Genomic DNA, 19,365 nt, shown 5'->3' on the forward strand with positions numbered 1-19,365 from the left:
AAGGCAGCTTTTCTAGTTTACACAAACAGTGAAAAGAACATTGGAAAATCTTCTTCACATGATAGATGAAAATAACATTGGCAAACCTACTTCACAATGATAAATAATTTAGTTATAAAGATAATTTAATCCAAAAGTTTTAAGTTTTGATTTTTTAAATATATTATTAAATAAATTTTGTTTAAAATATAGCCAAAATTGATTGGAATTGCAAATTGAACTATAAATCCATATATATAAAACAAAAGTTAACTCCACCTAAAAATGAAAACAATTGTGCAATCACTCCCAATTATTCTGGACAATTTCAGAGAATCCAACTCTGAAAATGTAAGCTTCACACTCTCCTCCCTATATATATATATATATATATATATATATATATGACTTTAAATTGGGAAATGGAGCCATCACAACCACTTCATTCAATGTACAAAAGTCTAAATTTACAAATGGTCATCTTTACACTTTGCAACCACCATAGGCTCATACTGACTCCATTATTGGGAGGTCTCAGCAAAAGAATCCAACTCTGAAAGTGTGAGCTTCACAGTCCCCTATCTTCCACTATATATATAACTCGGGAAATGGATCCATCACAATAACTTCATTCAATGTATAGAAGTATAGATTTACAAATGGTCATCCTTACACTTTGCAACCACCATAGGTTCATAGTGACTCCATTATTTGGAAGTCTCTATCAACAGGTGAGTGTGGACCAATCTTAAAACTAGTACAACCACATTAAAAATATTAATGTGGTTGATATAGCGGAAAGCTTCATAAATATAACAAAAAAACTATTGCAACACAAATAATGTCCTACCAATGCACACATTTACCTTATTAATCATGTATAAAAAGGTTATGGGTCAACTTTACTTGAGAGAAAAGAAAAAGAATTACATCTTATTGTAAAATGATCATTTTGCTAAATAAAATTTGCTTATATATAATGAATATTATAAATAATAATGAGGAACTCATCATGGAGGAATTTATTAGAATTTGAATAATCTCAAATCTGTAGGAAATTGGTGGGTCGGGAGGCACTTAGCATGAATCTAATTTAAAAGTAATGGACCATTTTGCTAAATAAAATTTACTTATATATAAATGAATGTTATAAATAATAATGAGGAACTTATCATGGAGGAGCTTATTAGAATTGGAATAATCTCAAATCCCTAGGAAATCGGTGCGCAGGGAGCCACTTGGCACGAATTTACATTTTTTAATTTATTAAAAGTCAATGCAACTTAACAAACTTTGTACTTGATAAGCATTAAGACTAAGCATATATTGAGCATATTACCTTGAGAATCAATCTAGACAATCAATTAAAAAAATAAAAGTCAAAAACCCTTATCCACCTTAAGTTGAAATAAAAAACTGTGACACATATTAACTTAATTCTCAAATCTCTTTATCGTCTAATGATCAATACATAGTAATGACACTTAATTAAATTTGTTTTTTATACTCTTTCGTTTAATAGAAAACTTCACATATTAATCTTTATATCTAGTAGTAGGTTGGTAAGCTTCATTTTAACAATAGGGTCAAACTTCCTTTTTCTTTATGGAATTTATTTATGTCTTTCCATTAATGGGCAAAGTGTAAATAAGGGGTGTTTTTAATGAATTTTAAATTTTAAAGTTGGATGTTTTTATTTTTTTCCCTTTGTTTTTCTTTTCAAATTTTATAATTTATATTTTAATATTATTTATATTTATCTTTGTGATATAATAAGTGTTTATTCAAGTTTTTTTTAATTTATTTGGTTAAGGGTGGTGTTTTGTTGAATAACAAAATGATGGGACTTATTATGGTTTTGATGTCTTTTCATGAATAATTTTGACTTCTTGTCATTTATGGTGAATGAATTTTTAGATTCTTTTCATGAATAATTTTGACTTCTTGTCATTTATGGTGAATGAATTTTTAGGTTCTTTTGCATGGTTTATAGTATTACATGATTTTTGAGTCTTATGTATTATTTAAGTTTCTTCAATTAATGATTAGGATGATTTTTGCTTATTGGTTTATGAGATATTTTTTTAAGTAAATTTGGTTGAAAAGTTGGATAATGTTTTTCCTTAAGGATGTAATTATTTTTTTGCTAGTTAAATATGACTCTTTGTACCTACATTGTTTCATTAGTGATTGAATTGTCTTCTTGTTGAACTTGCTTGAGTTATTGTTTCATTGGTGATTGCCATACCTCTTTGTTGAATTTGCTTTGCTTATGCACAAGTTGTGAGGTTTTAATTTTGTCAATCTTCTTTAGTTGCTTTTTTGAATTGGGTGTGTGTCTTGAAATGAGTGGTTCTTCTCAAAAGATTAGATAGGCTAACACTTGTTCATTTATTAGTTCCTACTAGAATATACTTCTCATTTTCAAGTCAAAAGTTTATTGTGTTTGCATTAAAACATTAATTCAATTTAGCATATAATTTTTTTTATAAAGTTTTTATGTTTTCAAAAAACATATTTATTAAATTGAAATTCTTGAAACCTATCACTAAATTTTTAAATTACATTAATTCCATTTATCTGAAAAAAATAAATTATTGACTTGACATGAATCAAAACTTATTGACGTGACATAAATGCTTTAGAGTGTACTATTAACTTTAAAATATAGAAAGAAATTGAAAAATTTTAAAATTGAATTTTCCCTAAAAGTTGGCATGCAACAAGTTTCACATGTAATTCTTGACTTCCCTCTACTAAAAACCAAGTTATTGTCACTTTCCAAGTGATATTTTCATTTTGATATGACCAATTTCACATATTTCTAATTTTATTTGTTCATGTGCATGAGTACTTACTAATATGGCCAATAAAATCTCTCTCTCTCTCTCTCTCTATATATATATATATATACTTTCTCAATTTCTATAAAAAAAACTTACTTCCTTAAGTTCTATACTTCATATGGTCTAACTATTTTATGCATATTCACTTATTTGATCTTATCTCTTACATGAAAATTGTCTTTGTTGATTGAATAATCACTGTTTGCTTCACTCCTCACCTTTGGTCATTAATTATTTACTATTGAATAAAGATGAATTACATAAAAAATCATAGGTGTTAAAGTGTTCTCTACTTAATATTGTTTTATGTGCATGAATGTTTTCTATCTATACTCATTCTCAAGGCACACAAATATAAATGATGAATAGACACCTCACCTTAAATATACTCATAATAAAATTCATGCAATCATTGAATTCGTTTGCTTTGATCATCAATGTCTTATTTTCACTTGAATGTTTACAATCAAATTTTTGATTGTTGTCTACTTTGAGTTTAACTAGATAACTAGGATACGATTGATCATAATATTTTCCATATGCCATGATAATTTGGTGATTTCAAAATCATTTTACCCATGAACACCTTACTAATGTGTCATTATTTATATTGTGATAACTTGATAAGGGTGTCTTCCTTTGCTTGTCGAGGGAAGATTTATGAATGTTTTTGTATCAATGAATGGGAAAATTACTTTGCTTGTCTATCTCTCTCTTCTTCCCCCTCCTGCTCTCTCTCTCTCTATGTTTCTCTCTCTCCCCCCTCTCTATTTCCATTTATATATTCATTTATGTCTCTCTATTTCTTCTTTTGTCTTTGTCTCTATCTCCCTCCATATCTATCCCTCACTCACTCACTATATCTCTTCATCTCTCTCTTCCTCTCACTCTCTCTCTTTAAATCCCTCTTATTTTCTCTCTCTACTTCCACTCTCTCTCCTCTCTCAATCTCCCTCCCCTCCTTCTCTCTCTCCTCTTTCCTTGTCTCCTTCCATCTCTCTTTCTCTCCCCTCCATTATCTATCTCTCTATTTCAATTTACATATTTTTTTACCTCTCTATCTATTCTTCCCTCTTTGTCTCTATCTCCCTCCCTATATCTCTCTCTCTATCACTCCCTCACTATCCCTCTCCCTCTCTCCTCAATGGCACACTCTATCTCTACCCTACCTATCACTGTCTCTCTTTCTCCCCCCCCTCTCTCTTTATTTCCATTTACATATTTGTTTTTTCCTCTTTATCTCTTTCCCCCCTCTATATATATCTCCCTCTCCCTTTCGCCTACATCACTTTCTCTCTCTGCTCTCTCTCTCTCTCTCTCTCTCTCTCTCTCTCTCTCTCTCTCTCATTTTTCTCCACCCTCTCTCTCCTCTATTTCCCCTTCGTGTCGCTTCTATCCCTCTCTCTCTTCCCACTCCATCATTGTCTCTACTCCCTCCTTCTCTCTCTCTCCCCCATCTCTCTCTGTCTCTCTACGCCTCTCCCCCCTTTAGCTATATCTCTTTTTCCCTCCTTATCATCTTATTTCTCTCTCTCTCTCTCTCTCTCTCTCTCTCTCTCTCTCTCTCTCTCTCTCTCTCTCTCTTTGCCTCTCCCTCCCCCTAGATTTATCTCCTTTTCCCTTCTTATCGTCTATTTGTCTCTCTCTTTCTCTCTCTCTCTTCACCGTCCACTCTCTCCACCCTCCCTCTCTCCTTTTCTCTCTCTCTATCTCCACCTCTCTCTCTCTCTCTCTATGCATCTCTCTTCTTCCACTCTCTCTCCCTCTCTGTCTCATCTCTTAATCTCCCTCCCATCCTTCTCTTTCTCATCTCTATGTGTCTCCTTCCCTCTCTCCCTTTCTCTCTCCTCCACTCTCTATTTCTCTATTTCAATTTACATATTTTTCTGTGTTTCTCTATTTATTTTTCCCTCTTTGATTCTCTCTCTCTCTCTCTCTCTCTCTCTCTCTCTCTCTCTTCCCCCCTCATGTTTCTTTTATCCCTTTTCCTCCCTCCCTTCTCCATCTACGTCTCTATCTCCCTCACTCTCTCTCCCTCTCCCTCACGCCCTCACTATCTCTCTCTTTCTCCTCCCCCCATATTTACTTGTCTCTATCTCCCTCCCTTTTCCACTCACTCTATGACTCTCTCTCCCCCTCCTTCCCTCTCACCCCCTTCTCTCCCTCTCTCACTCTCTATGTCTCCCCTTCTCTCCCTCATCCCTCATTATCTTCCTCTCTCTCTCTCTCCCCCCTCTCTCCCTAGTCCCTCTCTCTCTCTCTCTCTCTCTCTCTCTCTCTCTCTCTCTCTCTCTCTATTTCTCTCTCCCCCTTCTCTCCCCCCCCCCCCCACCCTCTCTCCATATATATCTCTTTTTCTCACACACTCCCTCTACTTTTCACTCTGCATCTTCTCTATCTCTCTCTCTCCCACTTCCTCAATTTGTCTATCCCTCACTAATTTTGTGCTTCTAAACAACCTCCCTCTCTCTCTCTCTACCCTCAAGCTCTATTTCTATCTCCCTCCCTCTATCCTTCTCTATCTCTCCCTCCCTCCCTCTCTCTCCCTCTCTCCCTTCCCTCCAACTTTATTTCTATCTACTCCTCTCTCTCCTTCTCCAACACCCCCCCCCCCCCCCCCACACCATCATTTGTGTTATAACCAAGCCACTAGGAGGAAAAAATGTCTCATTCTTTTCAAGGGAATTTTGTTCCATATATAAGTATAGTAGATGATAGGGATAGGTAGAGATAACACAAAGAATATTTGTGCATTGTAGTATCCCACAGACCACAGGTATTACTTCTTTGTACTCACAACCATTTCATATTCATAGAAAGAGAGCAGAGCGACCTGATCTTCCAACTCAGCTTTCTCCTAAAATGGTTTTCGAGGATATCTCTAGTGCCAATTATTGTGGTTTGTGAGTTTTTATTTCATTGTTCTCTATTTTTTGCATAATTATTATTTTCATGCATATTCCATAAACAACAATTTATAAATCCATAAATCTAAAGATGAATAAAACCTCTTAGTGTAAATTTCATATTTTTAAGTATAATTTATTAGATATGTTGTGACAAATTGTCTACTGAAGTATCCACAACAATTTACAGATCTCTCTCTCTCTCTCTCTCTCTCTCTCTCTCTCTCTCTCTCTCAACCACAAATATCTCCCTCCCTCTCCATTTTCCACCCTCTTTCCTTATTTGTCTCACTTTTCGATTCTCACTCACTCTCTCTAGTCACTCACCAACTCATTCTCTCTCTCTCTCTCGCCACCCTCCGAAACCACCTCAACCATTTCCCATCAACTCATTCTTCCCCAGTGCCTCCTCTCTCCGTTTCTCACTCTTTCTTTCTCTCTTTATCTCCATTAACCCTTCTATGCCTCCCTTTCTCATCCTCCCCACCCCCACAAACCCACCTCAACTATTTCCCATTTGTTAAAGTCACTAGTTGTAGGAATACAAGTGTGTTCCTAGCAATAGAAACACACACATAGGATAAGAATGCAAATGCACTTTTTTTATTTTAATTTTTCATGGTGGGAATCCTATGTGCAAAATGATTTGGTTACTTGAAATATAGGTTCGGGATCACAAACTTAGTAGTTTGGGCTACAAATATATGAAAACATCAACTTTTTGGAAAACACATATATGTATCTATCTTTGACAATATTTTTCTATATGTTTGTCCATGAAATTGCTTACACATATAAAACTATTTTCTACCTTGACCATTTGGAAAAAAAAATATATGGTGCACTAGAGGACATTAAGACCTACAATCTAAAAAGAAATGTTTTATAATAGTAATACCCTTTAAGGTTTCACTATGAATATTAAGAAAACTAAATTTTCACATAGACACAATTTCTATAAATACAAAATATATATTTGGAAAACCAATTCATTTTCTTACATTTCATTTTTTTACAACATCTTCAAGTTCATTATGTAGATAACTCTAATCATTCCTCCAAATTAACATATTAGTTTACTTTACCTCTAATACATTTTGAGAGACCATCATTAATTTAAGCCATCCCCAAATTAAAAATAAAAAAAGACGTAACTTTTACTAAAATATATTTTAGTAAATACTTTACACACACATTACATATATCTGTTCCATGATATATATGACACAACCTCTATATAAAGGGCATATATTGTCATTGCAATGCACTGTGTTTTTAAAACCTTATAAACAAAGGATAAAGCATTTCAAAATACAACACCATATATTTCATCATTTGTGGTGATGAACCTAGAATAAGGAAAATCACAGAGATTTAACCCTAGCCTATACAACATGACAACTTTTTACAGAAGTAAAACATGTACATTTGCATAGCACAATGAAAAACCCCAAGCATATATCATAAAAATTGCACTGTTAAATGCATAATGGTTATTGAAGCCCTCAGGAGAGTTAAGCCTGGACCTGTATAACATGACATGTTTTTTATAGAAGTAAAACATTGGCGTAGCCCAACGAAAAACCCTAATCACATTTCATAAAAATTGCACTCTTAAATTTATATTGCTTATTGAAACCCTCACCCGCGAACTTAATTCGCATTGTTAAATGCAGATCTCTTGCTACACCTGCATGTGATGGCAATGTTTATTGAAACCCTCACCCCCAACTTAACTCACAAATTCACAATCGAGTTTGGAGCATTCAACTGGAAAATTGGCACACAATGATAGTGACATTGATAGTGGGATCGCATGCGCCCATTGAGAATAGGAGGCATAAATACTGATTGAAATTTCATCGAGATCCTCTGTGTCAATTATAGAGAGAAGAGTCGGCGACAATGTTTCTTGAAAGTTCATCGAAATTCTCCCTATCCAATTTATTGATGTTGATGATGATGATTAATCTCCACTAAGATATATATATGGCCTATCAACACATATCAAAATAATTACACATCCCCTTGTATTGAGATATAGAATGACCTCTTAACATAATTATATTACATTAAGAAATAGGAAAAAAATGTAAATACGTTTTAAAATTTAATATTGAAATAACACACACACCCAAACATATATATATATATATATATATATATCAGATTTACAGTTTCAAAACTACCAATAAAATTTGGACCACAATTTTCAGTTATTATTCTTGAGCATAATTTATATTTAACATCAAGTCATGTGTTCCATTATAGTATAGGGTTGTTAAAAATTTATCAGTCTATTCCAATTCTTTGAGGTCCATGAATATTTCTTTGTTAAATTTCCTAAATATTTATATTTGAGATATTCCCATATTTTATGAGAATGGAATTTCTGGTTCTTTTAGTAAGCTTCCATAAAGATTACAATACCATCATTTATTTTATTTTATTTATAGAGTTATAAGTGGAAACTCTATTACATTTAAAAAGGAACATGCCTCAATTCTTTAGTTCAAGCTAGATTGTTTCAATCTTATCAAGATCTATTTCCATGCATACTCTAGAAAAGGTGCCTCTAGGCTCTACATAGGTTATGAAGCAACTACAATTTTTCTGATTTCTTTGAAGGTATCTTTACCCAGTGAAAAATGGGGAGGTGGGATAGTCTAACCCAAAGAAGGACAAAAGAGATTACCATGTCCACATTAAGTTCAAGATCTAGTGGGACAGGAACATTCCCTTGAAAAATATGAAGTAAGGGCCAAATCTGAAGACCGTGTCCCTAACTTCTTTGCTTTCAAAAATCAAGACAAAAAATCCCTTACCATAGGGTTTTTTTCACCCTAATTCTTCGTAGCCCATTTTTAGATCGAATGAAGATTGCGCCAAAGCCTTGTAAATTTACCTATTAAACATCTCTCCTTCAAGGCACAAATATTCCAAAGAGCCTCGAAAGTCCTTAAATCCTGAATAGGAATACACATTTATTTTTTTCATAGTGAAGAATGCCAATAAGCTGTAAGGCTACACAAGAGTACAAATATCCCCAATAGTAAGAAGAGAAACAACATAGTAGGGTTCAAAACTCAAATTCTGACTTCTGGCCACTACTTCTCAACACGAAAATGCATAAATTCCATGACTAAAACATCAATGCAGATCCAATTCACGTGGGCACACCACAAACTTGATTCTCACAATACAAATGGAATCCATGGCATTGTTCTTCTTGATGCCTCAAGGTAGGGCTAGTGACAATGAGGGAAACCCTCTTTTTTTTGTAAGCTTTATAAAGATATTTATATTACGAAACAACTAATGTTACATTGATAGCTTTTATTTCCCCAAAACTCTCTAGGATCCCATAGTACAGTAGAATAGACAAAACATGTTCTCATGTTCCCTATTTTATCCCCAAAAATAAACAAAATAAACTTATTAACATTCAAACTAGATAAACCATAGGTAATTACGTGCATAGGTGTGTGTTTAGCAATCAAACAAAACCAATGTTCACATATATCATACTAAGACATATTGAGAGCCATAGAAAAATAGGAAAAGTAGGCATAACGTATACAAAAATGAGGAGTTGAGCACCACAAGAGACTATTATTCTAATATAATGACCGGAGGTAGAGCATTGGAGTTGCTTGGGGTGCATCCTCTGCTGGTGCATTGATAATAGTTGGTGTGTGAGGCTGCGAGTTTGATCCAGAGTCTGAATTGGACACCACGTAGTGTTCCACATGTGTTAATCTAGTGACAATATCATCCACATTGTATGTAATGTTCTGAAGAATTTTTTTGATCTCCTCTTTTCCTACAAATAATTGGTAGTGGTGGACTAGCATGTCATGGATGACCATGTGAAGCAAGGTTTCTAGTTGACAGTGTAGAGCCACTAAATGAAGAAAATGAAGTCTCCTTTTGGGAAATTTTCCAGGATCCATAGTCCACCTAAAGGTGCTGCCATTGATTTAAGAATCATAAAAATATGTATGATCCCCAAATTCCTTGGCTTCCAAGTGGAGGATCTCATTCCTCACTTTAGGGGGGACAATTTCAAAGTGATAAGCCATTGAGTGCCAACTGAAGAGATGTCAGCAATGAGAGGAGGATGCTCCTGCGACACCACCCCAAAAATTGGTATAAATAGATGTGATTCAGAAGGCCAAACTTGGTTGAGACAATTGGTGTAACTAGATATAATTGGTGTAACCAGAATTCAAACCCAATGACTATAATAATGTAGAAGTAATATTTCAGAAATGTAGAGACTGGATTGAGTGTGAAGACAAAACCTTATAAGGGCATCGTCGACCATAAACAGGGTGAATGACCCTAAATATCTTAGTAGATAGACTTCCTTTTGAAACTGGATTTGCAGGTGGGAATGATGGGTGGGGACTATGCAAAATAAACTTAAGAAGGAGAAACTCGTAATGCTATCAAAACCAAATTGAAAATGTGTCGGAATACCAGACACCACATACCAATACCGGAAAACTAAATGATATACCCACAGACTCGACGATTTGGGAGAACGCAAAAGGAAACACAATGACTAACTTGAAGGAGGGGCCCGTTATTGTGTTATGTAGAAAGAGAACAAAAAACATGGGCACCTGTAATAACTAGACAAACTTCTAAGGAAAAAAGATATGCAAGAACCAGTGAATTGACAATATTAGTTGAAATGGAAAGGATGTAAATATATACAAACCTTCACATAATTCGTTAAGCCCCAACGTTGGTGAGTAGTAGTAGTCGGAGAGTAGGAAATGGTCTACAGGCCTGGTAATGATATTGAAAATTTTCCACCCTGGGATGAAATCCCTTTGTTTATAAAGAAAAACCATGACCTAAAGATCAAACACACAAGAAAGATTGCTTGAGCGATTAGAAACCAAAGAAGGACAAGTGTGTGTTATGGCACGCATATTAACACTCACGTTAAACACCCAATTCATGTGCACTCTTCCCTAAAATGCGTCCATGATCAACTACAATTGCCAGAAACTGCAAACCAGGGGAATGTCCAACTGAGGTCGCTCTCCCACCACTTGCCTATATTTAAATTGATTTGATAAAATTTGTTGTGGTTGAGCTTGAAGGCGGTGTAAACACCACATGTGGGTAAGGTCCGGAAAGGTGGTGACATTGGTTCTCATCCCCATACACACCTTCCTTTTCGCCACTATTTTTTCCTCCATGCTATTCATTCTATCTTACGCACCTTTGTAACCTTAATGGCACCCCATCAAGGAAAACAAGGGAAACCCTAACCACACTTGCATTTTAAACAATTATTAAACCTCATCAACAATGATGGAGTGTTGATTCTACCATCATTGTATTATAAATAAATAAATATTAACAATTTTACCAAATTTAGTGCATGGGATGTAGAAACTTATTTGAAAACCTAAAAACATAAATACATGGAATTAAAGTGAACATGGATATATTTTAATTTCATTTTGAATGATTTTTCAAAATTTATTTTTTTACATTGATAAAACATTTAGTGTTTCAAGTTCATCTTTATAACTATATTATATTATTTCTAATAATAAAATATTTGACATTTTATAACCATTCTCAAGATTATTGATACATTTTTGTCAAATAATATACATTTATGTTGATTTATGAGAATATAATTGATCATAATGTACTAAGAATATATATATATATATATATATCGAGCATCTAGAGGGATCAAATACCAGGAGGTGCAGATCTTTCCTTAATTTTTGCACTCAAAAAAAGTTTTGTAGCTTGAGAGGTTTAATTCCTCATGAAACTTGTTAGATTTGGGGTTAGAATGTCTTCAAAAAATTTGGGGTTAGGATGTATCTTAAATGAACTAGAAGTGTAGAAATCATTTCAAAATCCAAAAACATAAATATATTGCATTAAAGCTACCATAGATATATCTTGATTCGATTTTCGAAATTTTCAAAATTGTCTTTTTAAATCAATAAAACATTTATAAATATTGTTTCAAGTTCATCTTCATAACTATATTACATTTATTTTTCATATTAAATATTTTTTTTAACCAGAATGAGTAATTTTTTTTATATAAATAAAACACGCCTATTCGCGTGTAAAACCGAGATTTTACAAGGTATTTTCAAGCCTACTAAGGGTTGTTGATACATCATTTGTTCTGCATTCCTTCTATTATCCACTCTGATTTTCACAAAAATTCCTCATTCTAGAGATCCTATAACTATAAATTCGACAAATCTGGAACAATAAATATTTACATTTGAAGTGTGTCATTCAAAAACAATGTGTAAAACTAGAGAGACTAAATATCCATTGGCATTGGATTATTCAGATCCAGGCTAGTGGAAACTTCTTCATTGCTCCTATTCAGATCTATCCCGGTGGAGTCTTCATTTTTACTATTGCTGCTCTCCTCCACCTTGAGCTTCAATTACTCAATTTGTTGCGGCAATGCGTCCACCTCATCCTCCAATTGGCGAATATGTTCCTTCTTTTCCAATTATCTCTCTTGCATAGTCAAATTATCCTACTGCTATTATTGAATTCAATGTTGCAGCACAGTCAATCCTTCCCATATATCCAAGTGGTCCTGCACACAATTGTTGCAGGTTTGCCGATTTCTACCTCCAACCAGTGAATTTCCCACTCGCACCCCCCTATCCTTACCTTGTGACGACCCCATGAGCCCAATAGGGAGCTATCCTCAGCAATATGCACACTCATATCCATATTCATACTACCTTCGACTAGCTTCTCCCAAATGCCACAGACCCCACTAATGTGCCCTCCCGACTCCAGGATACCCTTAACCCACTGCTCCAAGAACTTACTATCCTCTAAACTGTCCTCCACACTGGACTCCAAATAATCCCCGAGATTTTGTTCCAAAACCCCCTCCAGTCAAGCAAATTATCATCACTCACACCCACATCCTTCTCAATCGCGACCGCACTCAGATAGACATCCCTCTAGATGTTAACACTCGAATTGTCCCCGAGGTTATATTCTAGAACCCCCTCCCAATCAACCGAACTAACAAAACACATTCCAACAATCCTCACCCAAGAAAATCCACTCAAACAGTCAGCCCTTTGAAGATTACCTCTCGAATACTCAAGCACACCAGATGCCTTAAGATTTTGCACTACAACCCAGACCCAACCAATGACTCTCAAATACCTCAGCTTCAGCCACCAGGCCTTCAAAGAGGCCACTTGAGCAAAAAAGAACCTTAAACCATAAAAATGGAACATACCGTTATTCCTTAAATAGAAAATGCAGGACCTTGTGATGATGCAGTATCGTGGAGAGGTACTATTGGAGCTGTAATCCTGGTGAACATCCATATATTCCCAACATTCCGCCATTATTTCCCAGCTCTCCTCCTGGTCCATCATTCTCATCCCAACCTTCCTCCCACGAGCGATTAAGGCATTTATGATCTGTTATTGAATGTTAGTTTTGTTGTGCTAATTTCAACTTTCGATTTATAAACAAATGCTTGTCAATTGCTTCATGTGCATATGTTCCCTTATGGTGTTTGTGATTGGAAACAGGTAAATTTATGTCAAGTTTTATGTTAGAATCATGAGCAGAATAGTATGAAAGTAAAGTGTTGAACAACGGTAAGTAAATGAATATAAAAACGTCATGAAGAACACTTAACATAATGTTTTGATAAAGGAGTTCACCCCTCTTTGGCTACATCTCCTTGGTCCAGCTTCCATGGCTTGGGCCTCTCTATTTTCTCAAAATGAAAAAAAAGTACAGTATACAATGCTCTACAGCTCCTGAATATTGCTTCAATGGACTCAGAGCATCCAAAAACCCCAAAGATGACTCTCCAAGCTCTACAATTAGACTACAACTGATCCGAGCTTGACCTCCTCTCCTGGTGGCCCTAGGCTTCCTTAAAATTCAATGTAAAAAAATCATGTACATAAGTGCCTCTCTACCTCTGCAACCTATTCCATTGTGTTCAGAATGTCTAAATCAGCTAGGAACACCTTTTCTTGAGCTCCATTTGGTCGAATTTTTTTCCGTTATGACCAAAACAATTTTCCTTATAAAACCTCCTCTAAAACTAGAGGAACTCCAGTTAACTTCACTAAATTTGGAGTTTCCGCTGAATTTGGGGGGTCCACCATAATCTCCACTGAATTAAACTACAGTTTAATTAATTGTTAAAATGGATTAGTTAAACAATAATCTGTGTTTAGCGCATTTAATTACGTGGTTATGGAACCTTTGACCTGGCGGTTTAAGCGGAGTGTTCACATGTCGTGGCATAAAATGTTGCAGGTATGCTTAACCATTAACCTCCAGCCTTTGTGTAGAGGTCACATGGTGGCGGATAATTCCACAGTTATGAAAATCGGTTACAATTTGTTGTAGCCTCGACAGTTAGTGTTAATCGTTAAATGTTATGGTGTTCACATGGAGGGGGCTAGCCCACGGTGTTAAAATTGGAAACTAGATCCAAACTCCATGTGGGTCATATTATTTATGGCAACTAATATTTTTCTTGGATCCCTCTCATCGAGAGGTGTAGGATTGATCTAAAGATCATCCGATTCCGATAAGTATTTATGAAGATATGAATTTATTTTGATTATGGACAAATTGTCAAGTCGGCCAACAACTTATGTAGGCTCAGAAGCCCAACAGTCATGTCTATTCAACCTCTACGTTTTAGTATAAATAGAAGAGGACTTGAAGTCATTGGTCACACACACACTCACTCTTGGATCTCATTTCATCCTGTTTTGGGTTTGATGAAGATGAGAGCTAGAGGGAGTACCCTAGGGTATATGTTGCCCTAGATAACATGCCCTAGATCTAAATGCAGTCATGGGAGAATAAGCTCTACATTGCTCAAAAAGCTGGAAAATCCAGAAAAGCCGAAACTACTGGAAAAGCTGAAACTACCGGAAAAGCTGGAACTGCCAGAAAAGTCGGAAAAGCCAGAACTACCGGAAAATCCAGAACTGCCAGAAAAGTCGGAAAAGCCGGAACTACTGAAAAAGCCAGAACTGTCGGAAAATTCGGAACTATCGGAAAAGCCAGAAAAACCAAAACTACTGGAAAATCCGGAACTGCTGGAACTGCCATAAAAGCTGGAAAATCCGGAACTACCGGAACTGCCGGAAAAGGCGGAACTGCTAGAAAAGGCGGAAAAGCCAGAACTACCGGAAAAGCCAGAAATGCCGGAAATGCCAGAAAAGCTAGAACTACTGAAAAAGCCAGAAAAAGCTAGAAATGCTGGAAAACCCGGAACTTCTAGAAAAGCTGGAAAATCCAGAAAAGCCGAAATTGCCAGAAAAGCCAAAACTACCGAAAAATCCAGAATTGTCGGGACTGTCGGAACTACCGAGAACAACCGAAACTGCTAGGAATAGCCGTTAACAGCCGGAACTTCCAGAACTGTCGAGAACTGCCAAAAAAGCTAGATCATTTATCTCTGAAGGAGAGCAGCATGCAAGGTACAACTAACTAACATTGGGACAGTTGTATGGTACTTATCAGCAAATACACCAAGCATGCAATTTTACAGCTAGCATGCAAGGGACAACTAGCATGCAACAACAAGCATGCTAGTTATAACAAGCATGCTAGGGACAACAAGCAAGCAAGGGACAACAAGCAAGCAAGGTGCAACCAACATATAGGATAGGATGGCAACATGGTGCAACAATGGCACATAATGCAGTATAGTGATGGGTATAGTCATGATTAATGAAGCGTGATGAGATGCAGCATAGTGATGATGGGTGCAGCATGGTGCAGTACGGTGAGGTGCAACATGATGACGAAATGCAATATAGGTAAAGGAGTCACCTTGGAGAATTAGTTGAAGCAACATGTCTTCAACTGATCTCATGTATCATCTTCTTAGAGATGATGTATGATCTTATCTAGATAGATCAAAGTGTTGACTTTTGTTGTAAATGTACTATCTCTCTCTCTCTCTCTCTCTCTGTGTTGAACTATTGAAGAACATATAAGGAGAATTGATCAAGGGTTTCCCCACATTGGAATTTGTCCCTGGCTAGCGCCACATCTTGTGTCCTCTTGTCTTGGCTTGTCTTCTGCGATTTATATTTATGTTCTATCTGCAGTTTACTTTAATGCTGATGTGATTGCTAATCTGGAAAAGACATTGAGCTAACTGTGAAAATTGAAATAAATTGCTTTGGCATAGAAAATACCTAAAATTAACATGGTATCAGAGATGAGGTGAAGACAATGCCCAAGCAAGAGTGAAAGAGCAATCACCGAAGATAGTTGGGAAAGGACAAAAGGATCAATGGATTCTTCATCCCTCTTCAAATTCATCTAGGGTGAAGTCGAAGCAGAGAATATTATCAGAATGGCGTAGTAGAAATTTCTGATGGCCTACCTAAAGATCACTTCATTGGGAAGTTCAGATCTAAGGGTGGAAGGAAAAGTGGATGCCTTGGTTTCAATAAGTTCGGCAATTATGTGAAGGAGTGTCCGAATGGCAGAGACACATCTCTTGATGAAGATAACAATCATTCCAGGGACATATTCAATGATCAAAGGAATGACAGGTAATGCAGGTCATCAAGGAAATGGTAGACTCTTTAAAGAAAGCAAGGAACCCCAGGTATGAAGAATAAAATGTTGTTTATGATAAGATAAAGAAGCATTATCTTGTATTGGCCCTCTCCTTTACATTATTTGGGAATCTGGTTTATTGATTGTAGTGCTTCAAGGCACTTCATTGGATAGATGGGTGCACTCTCTAATTTGGTAGAGATGGAAACAATCATGGGATTATACTTGGAGCCAATGCCACCTATCCTGGAAAGGGTGTAGGGAATGTTATCCCTTAATTGAATGAGGGTAACTCAATTCATTTACAGAATCTCTTTTATGTACCTGATCGCAAGAAGAACCTGGTGTCCATTTCAGCAATGGAAGTCAAAGGTTTTAGGGTGGCACTCATCGACGGAAAGGTACGTGTTTGAAAATTAGAATTTTCAAAGATGTTTTTGAGTTCAGGGTTGTATCAAGTTGTAGGAAATCCACTAGGGACCATGTCCATTGACACATAGCACCAAAGGTCTGTGAGTCAGATGGTGATAGGGATCCCTGAATTCAAAAAGAGCATGAAAGTACATGTTTGATATGTACCAAAGGAAAATCTTACAAGGGGACCATTCCCCTCACGTAGCAGGTCCACAGGTTTGGAAAAACCTAAGGAGTTTGAGATTCATGATCGGGCTCATGTATACAGGTGGAAGAAAGCCCTCTATGGCTTGAAGAAAAACTCCCTGGGCATAGTATGAGAGGATTGATAGTTGTCAGATGAAGCTGAGATTCACTAGGAGTGAAACCGATCCAAACCATTACCCGAAGGTTGTGGATGATAGACCTCTCATATTGACACCTTATGAGGGTGACCTATTTCTGACAAGTGTAGACCCTCTCATTTGCAGAAGTAAGAGGGAGTTGGATTCTGAATGTGGAATGATAAACTGCAAGCCTGTGACTACCTCGAGGATATTAACTTTCAGAATTTATATGGTAGTGTTGTCGGACCAGATTTGGGAAATGCCTCTGAGTTTCATAAACTCATTCGCGTTGATGTTCTTGGTGAACTTTCGTCCGGACATATGTTTTGCAGTTAGCATGGTGAGATCATATTTGGTTGAGCCTCACTGGATTGGTGTCAAGAATCTTCTGAGATATCTTTGGGGCACAATCTCTCATGGATTGAGATACACTGCCGGAAATATGAAACTGCATGATTATTCAAATGTTGAGTGGGTAGGCCGTGTGGAGGATCACTAGAGCACTTCTCAGTGCTGGTTCTCTTTGGATTCTACTTCGATATCATGGATGAGCAGGAAGTAGAAATCGGTTGCTATAAGCACCACCAAGACTGAATACACAGCTACGAGTATGATCTCGTGTGAAGCTGCATGGTTGCAGAAGCTCTTAAGTGAGTTGTTTGTACACATGAAGAATACCACTGTGATTCTCTGTGACAACCAGAGATGGGATTCGATTATTGAGGAATCCTGTATTCGATGATTGATCCAGTAGATAGACATCAGATACTGCCTTATCTGGGATATGGTAAGTCGATGAGCGAGGGGGCTCCATCACATTGAGACTGATGTACAGGTTGAAGACATTTTTTGTCAAAGGCCCGAGGAAAGGTCAAATCTGTAACTTTCTAGAATGACTTGGAGTCATTAAGAGACCTTCTTATAAGGGTCCTGCATGTTGCATGCATTGAGATCTGGGAGCTCTAGGGGTAATTGGGTACATACTGGAGCAACATACAACCACAGGGCGACTCACCCTCCCCTGGTGGTGCACTATGGAACAGGATGATTCGTTCTCCTATGGGCCAGGATGATTCATTCTCCTGTGGGCCAGGATGATTCGTTCTCTGTGGCGACTGTGGAACAGGATGATTTGTTCTCCTGTGGGCCAGGGTGATTCATTTTTTGTGGTGACTGTGGAACAGGATGATTCGTTCTCCTGTGGGCTATGATGATTCGTTCTCCATGGGGACTATGGAACAGGATGATTCGTTCTCCTGTGGGCCAGGATGATTCGTTCTCCGTGGCGACTATGGAACAGGATGATTTGTTCTCCTGTGGGCCAAGATGATTTGTTCTCCGTGGCAAATGTGGAACAGGATGATTCGTTCTCTTGTGGGTCAGGATGATTCGTTCTCCATGGCATCCACTAATAGGATGATTCATTCTCCTATGGACAAGATGATTCGTTCTCTTGTCGAGGCATCCTACCCATGCAGTCTGGGACTCATGGGAAGTACCTCTCATCTAATCAATGAGCAGGGAAATGAGGGTAGGGACCATAGTAGTTCTATCGATGGACAGATCGTTGTATCTATCATACTCCCTATGCTAGGATGACCTCCATTGATCTGGGATCAATGAAACTGATCTGGGATCAGTATGAGTGGTTTGAGACACTCTCTTGTGATATTGACCTGGGAGCAATGAAACTGATCTGGGATTAGTATGAGTGGTTTGAGACACTCTCTTGTGATATTGATCTGGGATCAATAAAACTAACTTTGGGTCAGTAAGAGTAATGTGACATACTCTCTTCAGATGAAACCGACTTCGGGTCAGTAGAGAATGGTATGAGACATCCTTGATCAATTCTTCTTCTTCATGGTTCAACAGAGCAGAGCAGAGCAGAGCAAGAGCAAAGCAAAGCAGAGCATAACAGAGCAAAGCAAAGCATAGCATAACAGAGCAAAGCAGAGCTCAGCAGATCAGAGAAGAGCGGAGCAGTGCAGGGCACTCATGGCAGAGATAGTACAGTCGGACATATGGATTAGCGGATGGGGTTATCCCTAGTTGAGAGGGAGTGTTAAAATTGGCAACTAGGGCCAAACTCCATGTGGGTCATCTTATTTATGGCAGCTGATATTTTTCTTGCATCCCTCTCATTGAGAGGTATGGGATTGATCTAAAGATCATTCGATTCTGATAAGTATTTATGAAGATATGAATTTATTTTGATTATGGACAAATTGTCAAGTCGGCCAGCAACTTATGTAGGCTTGTAAGCCCAACAATCATGTTTATTCAACCTCTACG

This window comes from Pinus tabuliformis, chromosome 9 (assembly GCF_031772625.1).
Source record: "Pinus tabuliformis cultivar Carrire ecotype Pingquan chromosome 9, CPIR1, whole genome shotgun sequence".
NCBI classification, from domain to species: Eukaryota; Viridiplantae; Streptophyta; class Pinopsida; order Pinales; family Pinaceae; genus Pinus; species Pinus tabuliformis.